We start from the raw sequence: 16,639 nt of genomic DNA, 5'->3' as shown, positions 1-16,639 counted from the left end.
TATATATATATATATATATATATATATATATATTAGTATTAACATATATATTTTCTGAACTTCTTGGCTCTGTAGTTTGGTGTTTATCACTAAATTTAGAATATTCTCACCCATTATTTGTTTTCAAATATATTTCTCTGCTCCTTTTTCTCTTTTTTTTTCTGCTTCAGCGTTTCTAATTACAAATATGTTTGAAAATATGATACTGTCTATAGCTCTGGTCTTACATGATGATCTGCTTTCTCTGTCTCATCTTCTTTCATTACCTGTTTTATGGTTTCTAGTGGCCAGTCTTCATGTTAACTAGTTCTTTCCTTCTCTCTATTATGTGTGTTAATCAGCCCTTGAAAGGCATTCTTTATTTCTGTTACTTTGCTTTTTTATTTCTTTCATTTCGATTTACTTTAAAGAATTATCACCCCTCTGCTCAAGTCATCTGTCTGAAATTTCATTTTGTCCACCATTTCCACTAGAGACTTTAACATGTTCATCATAGTTATTTTGAATTCCCTGACAGGTCGTTCAAACACATGAGTTGTACCTGAGTGATTCTATGATTTCTTTGTGGCTATGTTTCTCCTAGCCTGTAGTTTTGTTATATTTTTGGTTAAGAGCTGAACTTGTTGTTTAATACAATAGATATTGAGGTAAATGTATTTTATGATTAAGAATGCACACACATTTCCTTCTGCTGGGCCTTTAGAATGAAGTTTGTGTCACTCTAGGCAGGAGTTCGATTTGGTTTGAAATTTGTTTTACCCAAGTTGTCAAGACTGGAGATTGTTCTTAAGGATCAGAGACTCCAGGTTTTTCTGCTCATACCACATTCTTATCTTCCCTGAGAAAGTCTCTCTCAAGGCTTTTTCTTCCCCCATATGTTCCACTGGTATTTTCCTTGAGGTTTGTTAGCATGATGGTGATAGGTAAAGAAAGGAAATTCTCTGATATTTTCATTAAAATTCTGTCTGAAACAGACAACATGACACAGAATTGAGACTGTAGCCTTCATAAGTGTTGCTGTCCTATTCCCCTACTCAGCCACTGTTGGCTTTCCCTAGTGTCCTGGGGCTTTGGGTTTTATGTCTGTCTCTCTGTAGATCACAACTTGTTATTTTGTGGAGATACGAGAGATGCATCTGGGAAAAGTTATGGTGGCCTCCTTTCCTTCTCTCAACTGAAATTAGATTCCACCTGGTGTCTTCTGCTACACATTGATCACACTATTTTTGTTGTTGTTGTTTAAATGAACAGGGGATGGGGTAGGTCTGAGTTAATTTAAGCAGTGGCTGCTGTCCCATAGTATAGCCAGTACCAAATGGGGGCACCTTGTCTGGATTCTCTATGATCTCCCTGTATGAGCATGTTGGAGTCCTAGAGGCAAAGCCTAAGAAGATGAGGGGAAATTCCTCGTATTTCATGCTCAGGAGTAGAAACTTTGTCCAAATAGTGTAACTCAACCATTATTATTTCATGAATAATTTCTAGTAAAATTTTTGTACCAGATTCTTGTGACTCTACAGACCATGTAATAGATGACAATTTTATTTTGTGTGTTTCAGAGGCAGGAGAGCAGGTGGTTAAAAGGAAAGCCTTAGAAGACTAGAAACCAGCCCCTCCCTATCTATTTAGTTGCTCTGTGACCACAAGTTAAATAACATCTCTATACCTCTGTCATTTATCTATGAAAGTATAATCATGATATTGATAATGTCAAAGAAGTGTCACAAAGATGAGGATTTATATGTAAGGGATTTGGAGGAGTGCCTGGAAGGAGGAAGTGGTAGTACACAAATGGCTTCTGTGATCCTGGGATGTGCACCTACATGGGAAGAAGTCCAAGGGAAATAAAATCCTGATAGATATAGCCTTCCTGGTGTGGGTTCACATAATTCTGACACTTCCTAGGAGAATCTGAGACCTGAGCAAAAAGGAGCTAGCTATATGGGCTGCAACACTTAGTCCCTAAGTGTGGAATGACCAGGAGTTCTCCTTGTGAGAGAAGACTAATGAGTCAGGTGGATTCCATGAGAGTCTTTCTGTAGAGAAAAGAGAACAAAATTCCTAAATGGTTGTCCCTAGCCATCCCCCAACAAAGCCCCTCAGGATCACCTCGTAGCATCAGTGACAATATGTATGGCAGGGAAGAACTCTTTCTAAGTTAAGTTTTGGATGAGTGTGGGTGGTTGTACTACCAATGATCTTCATTTTCTCTTCCTTTCTCTGGTTCCCTGCTAATTCATCTTTTTCAGTAGCAACATTGCCTGAAGGATATGAGGACATTTATTTTGTGCTCAACACTATGAATCTAAAAGTCAAGGCCATGAAAAAAGACCTGTGTTTGTTGGTATAGAATATAATAACTGAAAAATTGCAGTGATTTTGCAAAAAAAAACTTTAAAAATGAGAGTAAAAGTACATATACACACATGGATAATGGAATGTGTTGTTTGTGAATTAAATTGCAAGTTGCCTTGCATTTGGTGGCCTCAGATCACCAAATGTTGACTCACATTTTCTACCAAAACATTAGGACCCTAAACAAAAAATCCAGTAAAAATGAGATCAGTTTCTAATTGTCCTGAGCCATGCACCTATTTCTTGAACAGCCTGGCACTTGGATCCCCCCTACTCAATAAGTAATGTACCTTGGAGTAATGTGGGAATCTTGTGAGATTCAGGTTGAGTAGCACTGGGCTAAGGTTTGAATTTCTGTATGTCTAACAAGGTCATGTGAAGAAGATGTTGTTAGTTTACAAATCAAACTTTGAGCGCAAAGGATTTAGAATATTAGTCTAAATAATTTTATTTTCTAATATGTAATAATAACCCATATGATCAATGTAATGCTTCAGTTATTGGAGATTAGGTGTGGTCCAAGCACTTGTAAGAGATTTATGTGCATTATTTTAATCCTTGCCACAGTTCATGCAGGTTAATATCATTATGTTATTCTTTTTAAATGAAAAAATTAAAAAAAATTTAAAAAATTAAAGTTATGTGAAGTAATTTATGCAAAGTCACATAGTTATTATGGGTATGATGGTCACGTGGCAAAGGGTTTTTGAGTTAACACTGAGGAATAGGGAAACATAAAATAAAGTCATTCATCAGTATATTACCCTAGGACAGTGACTGACAAATATTTTCTATAAAGAGCCAAACAGTAAATATTTCAGGTTTTGTGGGTGTCTATTTCAACTGTGAACTCAATACAAAAGCAGCTGTAGCTTATATGAAACAAATAAGCAAGCTCATGTTTCAATAAATATTTATTTATAAACCAGCTAATCCTGGACATGAACAGAATTTCTGGACCCCCTGATCCATAGTAACCACTGTTACTATGAAGGTGTATGGTTTTTATAAAATCATTTTTTTTTCCTTGAGAGGCATAGAGTAATGACATGATTAGGTGGGAAAATATAAATAAAACGTTTAAGTGTGCCTTATGTATGCAATTATATTTTATATAAATAATTTTGTTATTAAATATATAAATCAATAAAATGTTGACTTTACACATATATATTTCTGTTTGTAGTAAAGGCTTTTTGTTAAAATGCATAAAGTGTTTAAAAGTACAAAAAGGAAGTTAAAATCACCCATCCTTTCAAAGACATCCACTCTTTAAACACTGGAGGATTAATTACCATGTGCTTTTTTGCATACATATGTATTTTGCATAAATATATATTTATGTGCTTGAGAGCATATTATATAAACCTCTTCTGTGTTCAATGTTCTCCTTGCAAATATGTGGTGTATATTTGCCTTTTTACTTATATTTCTTCAAAAACTGTATTAAATGGCTAAAAGGTATTTGGTCACCATAAAGCCACGTAGATAAGGTGTTCCTTTCCCTCCTGTCCATCACTTCACTGTGTAACCAAGTTTCCACCCCCATAAACATGTCAGGGGTTGTTCAGATGTCCAGGTTCCTTCATCTGCTGAGATGTGACTTGTGGGGCTGCTGCAGTGGGACTCTTCATTGCTCTTTTGAGGATTAAAGGAAATAACCTGCAAGAAATATTGAGTATAGTTATTACAAGCAGTTTATTGCATCTTTTCATTCACTTTTTTGCAAAATATGGTTCATGGTCTCACACCACTTTTTTCTTTTCAATGCTCTTCTTTCCTTTGTGCCTCTTCATTAATTAATTGAGAGGCTGTGAAGACTTAGTCCCTCTGGTCAATGCCACCCTGACTCCAGGGTCAGCAAGAATCAACAGAGTCAGGGTTTTGGACAAGAGGTCCCAAGTGTTCCCTAGGAAGGTGCCTTGGAGCCCCCTGGTGTTCCCTCACTGAGCTTCAGCAGCATCTCTGCTGATCCTGGGAAGGGAGAAATGGAGTTTGACTATGCTGCACTTATTTCAAGTCTGTAGGTAAATTGTACACATAGTTACTATGTGGTAAGAAATCCAATTAATAAAGAAACCAATGTGAGAAACATCTGTGAAGGAAGAATTTTTCATTACTATCCACCTTGTTTGAATGAGACTTCAAGAAGGTTGGAGAGCACTTTTCATATTTTAACTTTTAAAATTTTGTCTCAGTATTCCTTCAAAGATTTTAACCATCCAGCTCCTAATCATAGAATAAACATAATAATTGTCAGCAATCATTTTTTATTTTGCTGATTTGTGAGAGAAATTACCTTTGTATTCTCTGTAGATGCAGGGAAGAGATATTTTCTCACTTTAACTGTCAGTTCCTCTTATTCAGGATTTTTGGTTTTCTTTTGCAGAAGTTTGAAGTGCAAGGTCTTCAGGGAACACAGCTGGAGCAGGGTTCATTTTCTCCCAGCCACAAGTGCGGAATGTGGACTGAGAATTTGTACTTTGATCACTCAGATATGACAGATAGCTGATCCTTTACTTATATAATGGTCATTAGATTTCATCAGAATAGCCCTGGAATAATGATAATAATATTATGTCCCACAGATAATTCTATCTATAAAAACACCCAATGCTCAGGCATAATATGAGAAAATGACAAGTCACATAAAATATTTATATTCTAGGTGGACATCCCTCCAGGCATTTAACCCTCTCCTGCCTTCAGTTTGAACTATTCAATTACTGAAATTCTCTGTACAGTCTAGTAAGATGAAACCAAAATGCAAGCAAACAAGCAAACAAACATCAATAACAAAAAACAACTTTATTATGTGGTCAGCCATCCATCCTGTATTTTCAGATTTCCCAGATGGCCTGATTTAATCAGAAATAATGCAGCTTCAGTCCTAATGACACCATTCAGGGCTCTCTAGGAGAGCAGAATCCAAGAGGTTCCCTGGTGCTGCTGGTGGGGAGGCTCAGATTGGGCGCCCAGCTCTGCAGCCACTGTGGCTGCTGATGTGAGGAGGTGGGTGGTTCTTGTGTAAGTTATTCTGGCAACCCTAACACTGTGCTCGTCCAGCAGGCACAGTAGTATGTGGCCTCATCTTCTTTTCCTAGGAAATTTACTGTCAATACTGAAGTGGAAGTTGGAGCATATTTACTTGCCTCAAATTTCTTGTTCTTTCCTCCTAGGGTACGTTGATTGTACTTTGTCCGCACATATATTAGATGCTCTAACCCTTGGTTTGGTTTCTCTCGGTACCAGTGTATGTCTATGCTTTCGAAGCTCTGGAGGATTGCCTTGCAAGACATTTGGGCACTCTTATCTTTTTCTCTGGAAATTGATATTTCAGGTTGCTCCAGTTCCCCAAGTACAACTGCAAGCAAAGAAAAGAGATTCCTATGAACAAATGATATGTTAAGAAGCTACAGAAAAGAATGACTTATTCTCTCCTAGAGACTGAAGTGAGGAAGGGGCAACTCACAAGCCCAGAGGGAGGAGAGGATGACTGCTTTTAGGAGTGGCATCCCGTCTGCCAGCCTGGCTGCCCAGGGAGAAGGTGAGAAAGTGAGGGGTCCAGAGAGATGAGGACTCAGGTCAGTGAAAGAGGGTGTGGTTCTTCTGGTTTCTCAGAGAAGTGGAGGGTCAGGTGATTTCCTGAGTTGTTCATGATCTTCTGCAGTTATGAGCAGAGGCAGTTCATGTGGTGCAGGAAAGTGGGGTTTCCTGCAGCACATGAACTGGGTAGTTTGGGTGAGTATGTTAACATCTGGAAAGATAACCCTGGTATGCATGTCTTTGTCTGTGTTTGGGGGAGGGAATGGTTCTCATTGTCTGTCTTTATGTCATTTGCTATTGTTTTAGGGCTAAGGTAAGGAACCTGATATTTGTTTCTCAACAAAAAAAAGCAAAAATATTAATTGTTAAAATATTTTATTAACAATATTTAACATGCTATTTTCACAAACATTAGAGTATTGTGTGTGTGTGTGTGTGTGTGTGTGTGTGTTTAATTAAGATGTCCCTAACTAGAATATCATTCAGGGAACTCACATTTCATTCATAACCTAGGTGCCTCCAAGGAGGAACTAGATTTCCATTGCTGGCAGGTATGAGACTGAGCAATCTCTGGAAATACACTTGTGCTCTCCCTGGACTATCAAACAGCCTCATGAACATATGTCATGTGGAAGAGTGATCTAAAATCAGTGTTACATATAATATTTAATGAGACCTTTAAGATTAATATAGCATCTAATAGCCATTAAGGAACCGGTACATGTCTGGCATTTATACTTGGTGTTTTCCTACATTAATTATTTCATTTAATCCTCTCTATCCCCCTGTGAGATGGATGCTACAATCATCTCCATTTGACAAATAACTCAATAATGGTAAATATGAGAACACCAGATAATATAAGCAATCATCATTTGTTCATGAAAATATGAGTAAAATGAGATAATAATGTCAAGTGGGGGCTGGGCTCAGCTCAGTTGCAAAGTGGTTGCTTAGCATGTGTGAGACACCAAGTTGGATCCTCAACAATGCATAAAAATAAATAAATAAAATAAAGGTATTTATTTTAACATTTAAATATATAAGAACAGTGACACCTGTCCCAAACTTTCCTTTTAAATTTTTCTCTAGGCATTTATGAATACAAATAGGATTTTCCCACTACTGGATATATATCCAAAGGAATAGAAATCAGCATTTTGAAAAACATTTGCACTCATCTGTTTGTTGCAGCAGTATTAATAATAAGCAAAACATGGACTTATCCTAGGTGACCATCAATGGACAAATGAGTAAAGAAAAGGCAGTACAGGTACACAATGCAATATTATTCAGCCATAAGAGTAAATGAAATTCTGTGCATTGCAGCAACATGAAAGGAACTGGAAACATTGTATTAAGTGAAATAAGTCAAGCAAAAGGAGGCAAATATTTAGTACCTTTTAAAATTCTCCTGTTATTAAAAGGATGTCAGTGTTATCAATTATATGTGGAAACTTAAAAGCTAATCTAAAAGAAGTATAGACTAACAACTGGGTACGGTAGTGCACCCTTGTAATTCCAGTGGCTGGGGAGGCTGAGACAGGACGATTGCAAGTTCAAAGCCAACCTCAGCAACTTAGCAAGGCTCTAAGTAACTTAGCAAGACCCTATCTCTAAATAAAATACACACATACACACACACACACACACAAATAAGGCTGAGGATGTGGCATGGTGGTTAAGAGTCCCTGGGTTGAATACCTGGTACCAAAAGGAAAAAAAAAAAAAGAAAGAAGTAGAGACTAGAATAGTGATTACCAGAGGTTAGGAAAGGTGTAGAGGAGGAGGGAGGGAGGACATGGTTCATGGATACAAGATGCAGTTAGGTAGAAGGACTTACTTTCAATGTTCTTAGCATAGTAGGATAACTATAGTTGGCAATTAATTACATCTTTAAAAATAACAAGTAGAAAGGATTCTGAATGTCCCCAAAATAGTAAATAATGTCTGAGGTATAGATGTGCCAATTGTACTGATCTGATCATTACACATTGTATATATGTATGGAAATGTCTCTATGGATACTCTGTTACTGCTCCATAAAGCTCTTTTGAGCACTAGATGAGACAACTTTGGAGTTTTCACTTGCACACTATCAAAGAGTTGGATTTTGTAAAAGAAAAGTTCACTTTTACTTTTGTAAATCTTTACTATTAGTACTATACCTAATATCCATTGAGGAATGGCTAACACTGTTCTAAATGCTTTTGTGCTTTGTGTCACTTACACTTCCCACTAGGCTTCAGAGGAATAGCCTTCCTCTCATTGCCACTGTGGCAATGAAAACAGTGAGGCCAGTGTCACCTGTCCCAAATCATTTCCGCTTATTGTGGAATCTTGATATCAACAGATGTTCACCGAAGAAAATCTGAGTCAACGAGCTGCAAAATAATAATGGAAAACTTCAGTTTGTTGTCTACTTTAAAGCATTTCTTTGCATATTTGTAGACAGTAACTTGGTAGGATCAGCCACTGAGGCTCTCATATTCTCCATCCCTCTATCTTGTGTTCTGTTGGAGTTTCTGTCCTGGGATGAGACCCCCAGAGGCTAGGGAACAAGGAAGGAACTTTACTTAATTTTCTGTCCCCTAACTGTCCCCATCATCTTATAGTACTGCCCCCTTGTCTCTGGGTGAACATGGACTTCACTGACATCACCTGAAGAATCTTCTGTGACCAGCACCTTTAGTGAAACTGTGTGCTCTTAGTTTGCCTGGTTTGACCTATGAATGGGGATTCAGACTACAGAAAACCGTTAATTCAAACAGTAAATTTATTCTGGTCACATCTATCATCTTCTATGGGTTTTAAAATCTTCTGGCTTAGCTTTAATAGAGAAAGGGGTAGGAGGGGCATAGCTTATATAGGAGAAAAAGAACAGAGGAACTATGTATTTCTCAAGCATGATCGTTGTTATACATTTTAATCATTGACCTACGTCTAGGCTAAAGGGTTTTGACACCTCTCTATGTACTCCACTTGTGACATTTCCTGTTAGGGCAAGTTCTCAAGAATAGAGATCGTATGTGGTTTCTTAGCCCCTTTCCCACCAGTAAGGAGAAAGGTCCTGGGTCAGAATTTGCAGAAAGAATCAACTCCCTGTTTTGTGCCCAAGGTGGCCATGGCTTCTTGATTAGTGTTCATTCTGTCCTGATCAGACTCTGCTGGGCAGGCAGAAGGTTTGGGGCACCCAACATTTGCCCTCAAATGACACAGTATATTCTTACAAAGTTAATAAACTCTAAAGGTACTTAAAGTGGCCTAAGAGTAGAATTAAAATCTCATAAACTCCATTTCAGTAGGTCACCAACCACCTCTAAACACCAGTTCTTTCTTCTATATACAAGTTTATTTGTAGGATTTTATGATGATCCTTTGAGATTCTGAACATGGTAGCACATTATGTGGCAGTCAATGGGAGCTGAGGGGATAGGAATTCCATCCTTTTTTCTCCCAGCACATTTACCATTACTATACATCTTGGAAATAAAAGAGTGACCATTACCTTCTCTGTGAGATAATCAGGAAGTTTCAAATTGAGTAGACCAGGTCAATAGAAAACAATGTGAAATAAGAAATCTGGCTATCATTGGAAGAGAATTGCTAGTAGAGATGTTATTGGAATAAAAGTTGTTAAAGTAAAACCATGATTGTGTACTTTTTAAAAATTTTTCTAATTAATTATATTTGAAAGCAGAATGCATTTTGGTTCATTGTATACAAATGGAGCACAGCTTTTCATTTCTCTGGTTATATACAGTGTAGAGTTGTACTTTGATAAGGTGTTTAAAATTTCCAAAATACTTTTACATACACAGGCTTCTTCTATCCAGGAAATGATACTTTGAGTCCAGGAGGAGTACCAGGGACTTTGCCTTATGCTGATCAGCAGGAGTGATGATAAGTTTTGTTTAACATAAAAATCACCACTCCAAAGCATGCATAAGATATGTTTGTCACTGTAGTCTGCCTTGGCTGTGGTAAGATTAGGCCATGTGTTTTAAAATTCAGCCTCTAGAACAATGAATGCTATGCTATCTAATATCCATCTTCTAATCAATGGAGATAAGGAGATCCTAGATACTTAAGGTAATGCAAGTTGATCAGCACAAAGTTACAAAAATTTGTATAAAAGGCTGGGGACATAGCTCAGCTGGTAGAGTGTTTGCCTCCCATGTATAATGCCCTGTGTTCTTTCCCCAGCATCACAAAGAGAGGGAGGGAGGGAGGGAGGGAAGGAGGTAGGGAGAGAGAGAGAGAGAGAGAGAGAGAGAGAGAGAATGTGTGCTTTGGGGGCTGGATCTGTGGCTCAGTGGTGGAGGGCCTGACTTGCATGTGTGAGGCAGTGGGTTCAATCTTCAGCACCACATAAAAATAAATAAATAAAGACATTGTGTCCATCTAAAACTAAATAAAATATTTAAAATGTATATAAATATTAACAATAACAACAACAATAGTGAGTGGGGAGGTTATCTCCAGATGAATAAACATTCATGATCTAGAAGGTCTGTGTGAGAAAACAATTTCCTGAAGAGATGAGGCTGAGCATTGGCACATTCTTATGTAGAAGCCTCCTCTTTGAGAATATATAGAAGTTGGAAACTTCATGCAAAATCACCATGTGAAAGACCACTTAGGAGACTGTATGAAGGTTTGCTGGTGGAAACTGTCATTGTCCAATTCCTAATAATGAATGAAGAATCAAAGATTGCTTTTGACTGAGATGGCTCTGATGGTCTGCTACTGTGCACCTCCCAGAAGGCACAATAGTATGGAGCTGAGTCTTGTTTCTCTGCATTGTGAATGGTGAGGGCAGACACAGAAGTTGCAGGTATCTTGTCCACCTCAAGTTTGCCTAATGTAGTGCTTGGTTTCGGATTGACAGTGTTGTCAGGTGACAACAGTGATGTCAGGAGCGGCACTGCATGAGCTGGTCTTTTCCAGATGCTAGTGTGTGGACATGGCAGAAATGGTTATTCCAGACACCACACATTCCAGTTGTGCTACTTTGGACAGCATTTTAGTACCAAAGGTTGAATTTGCCTGGGTCACCTGCATTGTATACAAACACTGGAGGAAAGAGGGGCAGGGGATAGTTTGCAAAAATAGAATGAAAACATTGAATTAAAAAAAATACAAATGCCGCGGTCCGGCTGCTGCAAAATAAACAGGGGTGGGGTGGGGTGACAAACCACTTGTGTCGATCAATATAGCAGGAGTGGGAGCCCTTTATTGTAGGACAGGTGGGGTATATATACTTTCCACACAGCTTATCTTAATTAACATAAACTAGATACAGCAGTCAACCAATAAGGAATCTCCACACTTAATGGCTTTCTGGAGTTACTTCACAAACCACTCCCTCTGGCAAAATGCCAGGCGCCATCCAGACTTGTTTACAGACTCTAACATTTGCCAGGCGCCATCCTGACTTGTTTCCAGACCCTAACATACAAAGTTAAAGAAAATCAGTGAAAAGTATTTAGAGGATCTGTGGGAGAGAGTAAAGATTTCTGAAAAGATGAAGCTGAGAATTTGGACATTCTTAGGCAAAACTTCCTTTTGAGAAAATATGGAAGTTAGAAACTCCACTGTAAAATCACCACATGAGTGATTTACCTAGGAGACTGTATAAAAGCATGCTGGTGGTAAAGGGTGGTCCTCAGCACCTATTAGCACTTGCACCCTGCAGGTGGGAAGACAAGGTTCACCATCTTACATCTGATCATGGAGAGCAGATGGCCACCTCAGAACTACAAGACTACCTATTCACACAGTCAGTGTCATTCAACACCCACCATTTGTCATGGGGCCTAGTTATTGGGATACAGATGTAGGGAGCTGTCTAACAGAGATACATGAGTCATAGCCATGATCTTGGTCTTTTCTGTTTTTAAACACTATCTTTCACAGTATAAACACACAATAACCCCACTGAGCTGTCAGGCCAGAGTGGTGGGTGGTCAGGCTGTGCTGTCTTCACAGAGAGCTTGTCTTCACCCAGGTGGAGACTTTGATTGGTTAGTGAACTGAGCCCTGTTCAGTTATTCTCACATCCTGTGGCATGCGGAATCTGGCCACATTTCTGGGTCTGAATACTCCATTCCTGGTGGCTTGCCCCTGTTTAAGTTTTATCTTTCTGTCCTCTCCCAGCTACCAGAGCTATACATCTGTGCTAAACCCCAGTCTCTACTCTAGGAAGCAGTGTTCCCTCTTTCTGAATTAGTGCTTTTGTTTTTGTCTGTTTTTCTTTCTCTAATCCAAGATATATTATCTGTGCTAGAGTATTTTTTAAAACCGCTCTTTCCCAATCAGCCCATTAAAATTTATGGTTGTCTAGATTTCTGTTTTTACTTTACCTACTCTGCCTCAGATAAGATAATTACTTATCTTTAATTATCTTAGAATGGAGAAAAGAAGGCACCCATCTTCACCCCACCTGCCTCCAGAGCTCCATGTACACTTGTCTAACTGACCACTAGATGACTTCAAGTTTGGCTCACATAAGACATCAGGAGACTGCATATGTACAGAGCCAGAGTAGATTGATCATTCCTCTTGGCCACTCATCTTTTCCTACTGTATCAGGGAACATCACTGCTACTCACTTTGCACAAGCCAGACTATGCATGTCAGTCAGCCCCAACTCCCCAACTCTCTCCTCTAATTTTTCACAGTTCAGTTTTTGTGGATTCTACCCCCTAAACAAGTTTTGGCTCTCACCTGTCTCCATTCCATCTTTCACATTCTGCAAACACTGGCCCTTACCACTTTCTTACCCACCACCTGGGTACTAATCTTATCTAGTTCGTTTTCTGCTTAGAATTCTTAACCGTGCTCTACTCTGCTTCTGAGTATCAAGTCCAGAGCTGCTAGAACATGAGGCCACTATAAAATGGCATCTCCTCCCTTCCTTTCTGTCTTAAGCTCAAGTTCCACATCTGTTCTTCTCTGAATATACCACATCTATGAATATTACTACTTCAATCCACAGATGTTCTCCTGTATGTCACACTTTACTTGGTGAACTCCTGTTCATTTCTGGACTCGGCTCAGGCACTGTCTCCTCCAGGAATCTTCTCAGCCAGGAAGTCTGGGGTAGATGTGCCTCCAATTGCTTTCTAGTGGTGCCTTTAGTGTCTCTGTCTCTCAAAAGCTTTCTTCCCAATTTTTGGGTTATCTGCTTATTATTTTCTCTTCTTAGACTCATCTGGGAACCATTAGGAGGGTTATGAGACTATGCTTTACTTAATTTTACTTCCAGTTATTTGTAGAATAGAAAAACAGTGAAGGAATGTGTGGAATAGTGGTCTTTGAAGTATTTCTTTTCATTCAGTGAAAGATCATTATTTAAAATATAACCTGTAAAATTAACAAACAAAAATACCAGATACCAAGTGATGACATGTCCCAAGCACTCTGTATCCTTTCTCATGTTGAACTATGTAAAATAGTGTAATTTCCATGAGGCCCAGTTGGAAGAAAGTGAGACTCAACTTATCACAACTTGTCACTGACAGATTTGAGATTGGTTCTTTCTGCCTACAAAGCCTGTGCCATTTGAATACCTCCCTCTGCTTTTTCTCATCTATCTGTTAAGAATAAAAACAGGACCCACCTAATTGAACATTTGTGAAGCATAAATAAGTTAGCTCAGGTAGAGGGTTTGCTACAGTGCCTTAACTACTGTTAGGACAAACTTGGGAAGAAAGGTTTTGAGAGCAAACCCTGAGAGTTGTTTCTGTCAGAATCTGTCATGTTGCCTTCACTGAATATGCCCAGGCGAGCATTAGAAATATACTAGTCCTGCTTTTGTCACACTAATCTCTCATGAAGAGACAGGCTAGCAGCAAGGCTCCCAAAAAGAAAGTGACGATGGGAATGAAATAACTTGGTACCCCTACTTAGAAATAAACGCTTTCAAGTCTAGCGATAATTACCATAAAGATGGAGTCATTATTAAAAAAATACTTGGTATCTAAATATTTCCCTGAGATTTTCACACAAATAATAGCTAATTTTTCACTCTGGTCATTGAAACTGAAATCATGGGGTAGAGTTCAAGGAGAGATCCAATTTTTCACTGTTATCTTCTTTTTGGACTAATACATTAATGTCTATAGGAGCTAGGACCTGCTTAAGGTCACAGAATCCACTAAGGTTAGAGCAGCATCAATGAGGAATGAGGGTTCATAGTTTGGTGTCTTGGGCAAAAGGAAGTATGTTGTTCTGTAGAGAGCTCCTTGAGGAACTTGTGCCTCCTTTGGCCACATGTAGTCACCAGCAATTCACAGAATTCACTCCTATCTGGAGCCAAGCCTGAAAGAGGTGTAGGAAGTGTATAAGGCCTCTGTTTTCTGTACCCATCTGGCATTATTAGCACATTGAGGAATAATAAATGAAGGAGCAATCTGAAAACAAAACAACAAAAAAAGTAAGTTTCAGCCCCTCTCCTTCCATCCATTCTCATACATGCTGGGAGGACTTAGCTTTGACTTAGGACTTTGTGTGCAGGAAGGATCATGGGGCTCTTTTAGAAATCAGGCATGTGGTAGTTATACATCTCTACAGAAGTTGAGAGAGAGAGACAATGAGTTGAGAACCTGAAGGATCACTTTTCTTAGAAATCATTTGCCCCTTCTACTCATAATCTCTTTTTATTTTATTGATATTTTCATAAATTCCTGTATAAATATCAGATCTTCAATGAAAAAAGTGTTTACCTTCAACTAAACCTTCAAAACTCTTTTCGTTTCTTTGTTGTTTTTCTTCACACACATCAGCAGAGGAGTTTCCTCTTAGGTGCTGGAGGATTGGGAACACAGGTTTATTTATTTTTTTTCCATTCATTTTTCTATTAAAGAAGTTGGTTATTTGTATGAAGACAGACACAACAATATGTTATTTGTATGACTTGGCTTTATTACAGAAATTGTAGTCACATGGTTTAGCAGCCATTTGTGTAAAGTGGAAACAGCACGAAGAACTTGACTCTGGAGAAGCCTGGGTGCTTCCATGTCCCATGCTGGGCGATGCTCAAGGAGCAGTGGAGGGCAAAGGACCCAGCTACTCCCCTAGGGTTTCGCACATCACCCTGCCATGAGGATTAGCTCCTAACATCAGATCCTGCACTATTTCTCCAATGGATGGGGGTGCTGGACTTGGGCAATATTGTTACCTAAGCTTCCTACTGACTAATGTCATGTGAGAAGGGTCTATGGGACAAGAACTTAGAAGCTGGAAATTAAGAGTAAGCTCCCTGTCTCAGTGTTTTCAACCATTTGGTGGTAAATACAGAAGGTCTTTCATTCAAGAAATCTCATGTCAAATATTTTATTTGTGCATTCTTTGGGTGAGATGTTTAGACCCTTAAATTATCCATAGATAAAAACATCACCAACATGAGCCACAAATTAAAAATTTTCTAGTTAGTGCATTAAAAAGTAAAGAGAACTAGCTAAATTAGTTTTACTACTATTAATATTTAATCCAAGGTGTCTAAAATATAATCATATAACATTCAATCAATATAAATGTTTTTGAATTATTTCACTTTTGTTACACTTAGTCTTCAAAGTTTGGTTTATATTTTACCCCTAGAGTCCATCTCAGCTTGGACCTTTTTACTAGTTCCTTTTCAAGTGTTTCAAGTGCTCAAAAACCACTTGGAACCAGTGGCACTGGTATGGATCGGCACTGCTTATCCTCCACATGTTTCAGAACCTTTGAAGAGGAGGCCCTTTGAGAGGGTCCCTTTGACTGGATTGCACATAGAGTCTGTGGCAGCCTGAGAACTCACCTCTCTTTGGCCTCATCTCCTTATCTGTGGTGGGAGCATTGAGGGGCTCACCAGTAGAGCCAGGGGGCTGAAGGCCAGGAGTGGGTTTCTTCTACTTTCATGCCACAAGGAAACCGAAGGGACCAAAAGTTAGTGAACATGTCCAAGGCCTGGCAGGAAGGACAAATAAGAGGCCTTTTTGTTTGGGGTGTGGGTTGGTCCCCAGGGCTGTGCTGCTCCAGGTCGCCTAGTAGTACATACCTTCATCACCCTTTTCCACCTTCCACTCCAACAGGAAACAGCTACTGCCATTCCTGGTGTTCACAGTTGTGATTCTACCTGATTTCAAGATTTTGAATCCCATTGCACAACCCTGCTGAACATACCCGTCCAGAAAAGTCTCTGGGGGCGCTGGTCCCCCTCCTGATGGTACCAGTGGAGGTAGCTGACCTGGCTGTGGACCAAGCACTGAAGAAATACAGAGTTTTCCTTGTGTGCCAGGACCTGGGTCGCTTGCTCCAGCATGATGAGTGGCTGCCCCGCTTTGAAGGAGAAAACCTTGAGGCAGAGGCAACCCCAAGCCTGGAAACCTCTGCAGATTTCACTCTGCAAGAAGGTGGGAGACTTACCTGGAAACAAGAGGACCCAGAGGAGGGTGAGGAGGCCTGACATGACTCTTGTTCCTGACAGAATATCAGGGTGACCTCTGGTCTCAAAGTGCTGCCAAAAGCCACAGCTTGGTGACTGGTTGGGGCCAGGTGGGGCCTGAGCCAATTCCTGTCTTGTGCAAGGATATAATTGATAAGAGAAGTAGGAGAGGGAGGAAGAGGCACTAGAGAGAGGATATACACAAATCTAATTGCAAGGTGAAGGGAAAGAGGATGAATAGTTTGAGTTCTGAGAAATCAACTTTAAAAATGTTGCTGGAGTCATACTCGCCCGAAGAGGAAATGT

At 39.3% G+C, this 16,639-nt stretch overlaps 1 gene segment (V, D, J or C); it reads right to left on the bottom strand.

The window, feature by feature from the left end:
* Positions 1 to 16,439, bottom strand: part of LOC308645491 (T-cell receptor gamma chain C region C10.5-like) — a 41,555-nt gene extending 25,116 nt beyond the window's left edge. Inside the window, exon 1 of the C gene segment in view lies at positions 16,315 to 16,439.
* Between the last annotated feature and the right edge of the window lie 200 nt (positions 16,440 to 16,639).

The sequence above is a fragment of the Spermophilus citellus genome, assembly GCF_964194105.1.
Source record: "Spermophilus citellus genome assembly, chromosome: 3".
NCBI lineage: Eukaryota > Metazoa > Chordata > Mammalia > Rodentia > Sciuridae > Spermophilus > Spermophilus citellus.
This window is presented reverse-complemented; position numbering and strand designations above follow the sequence as displayed.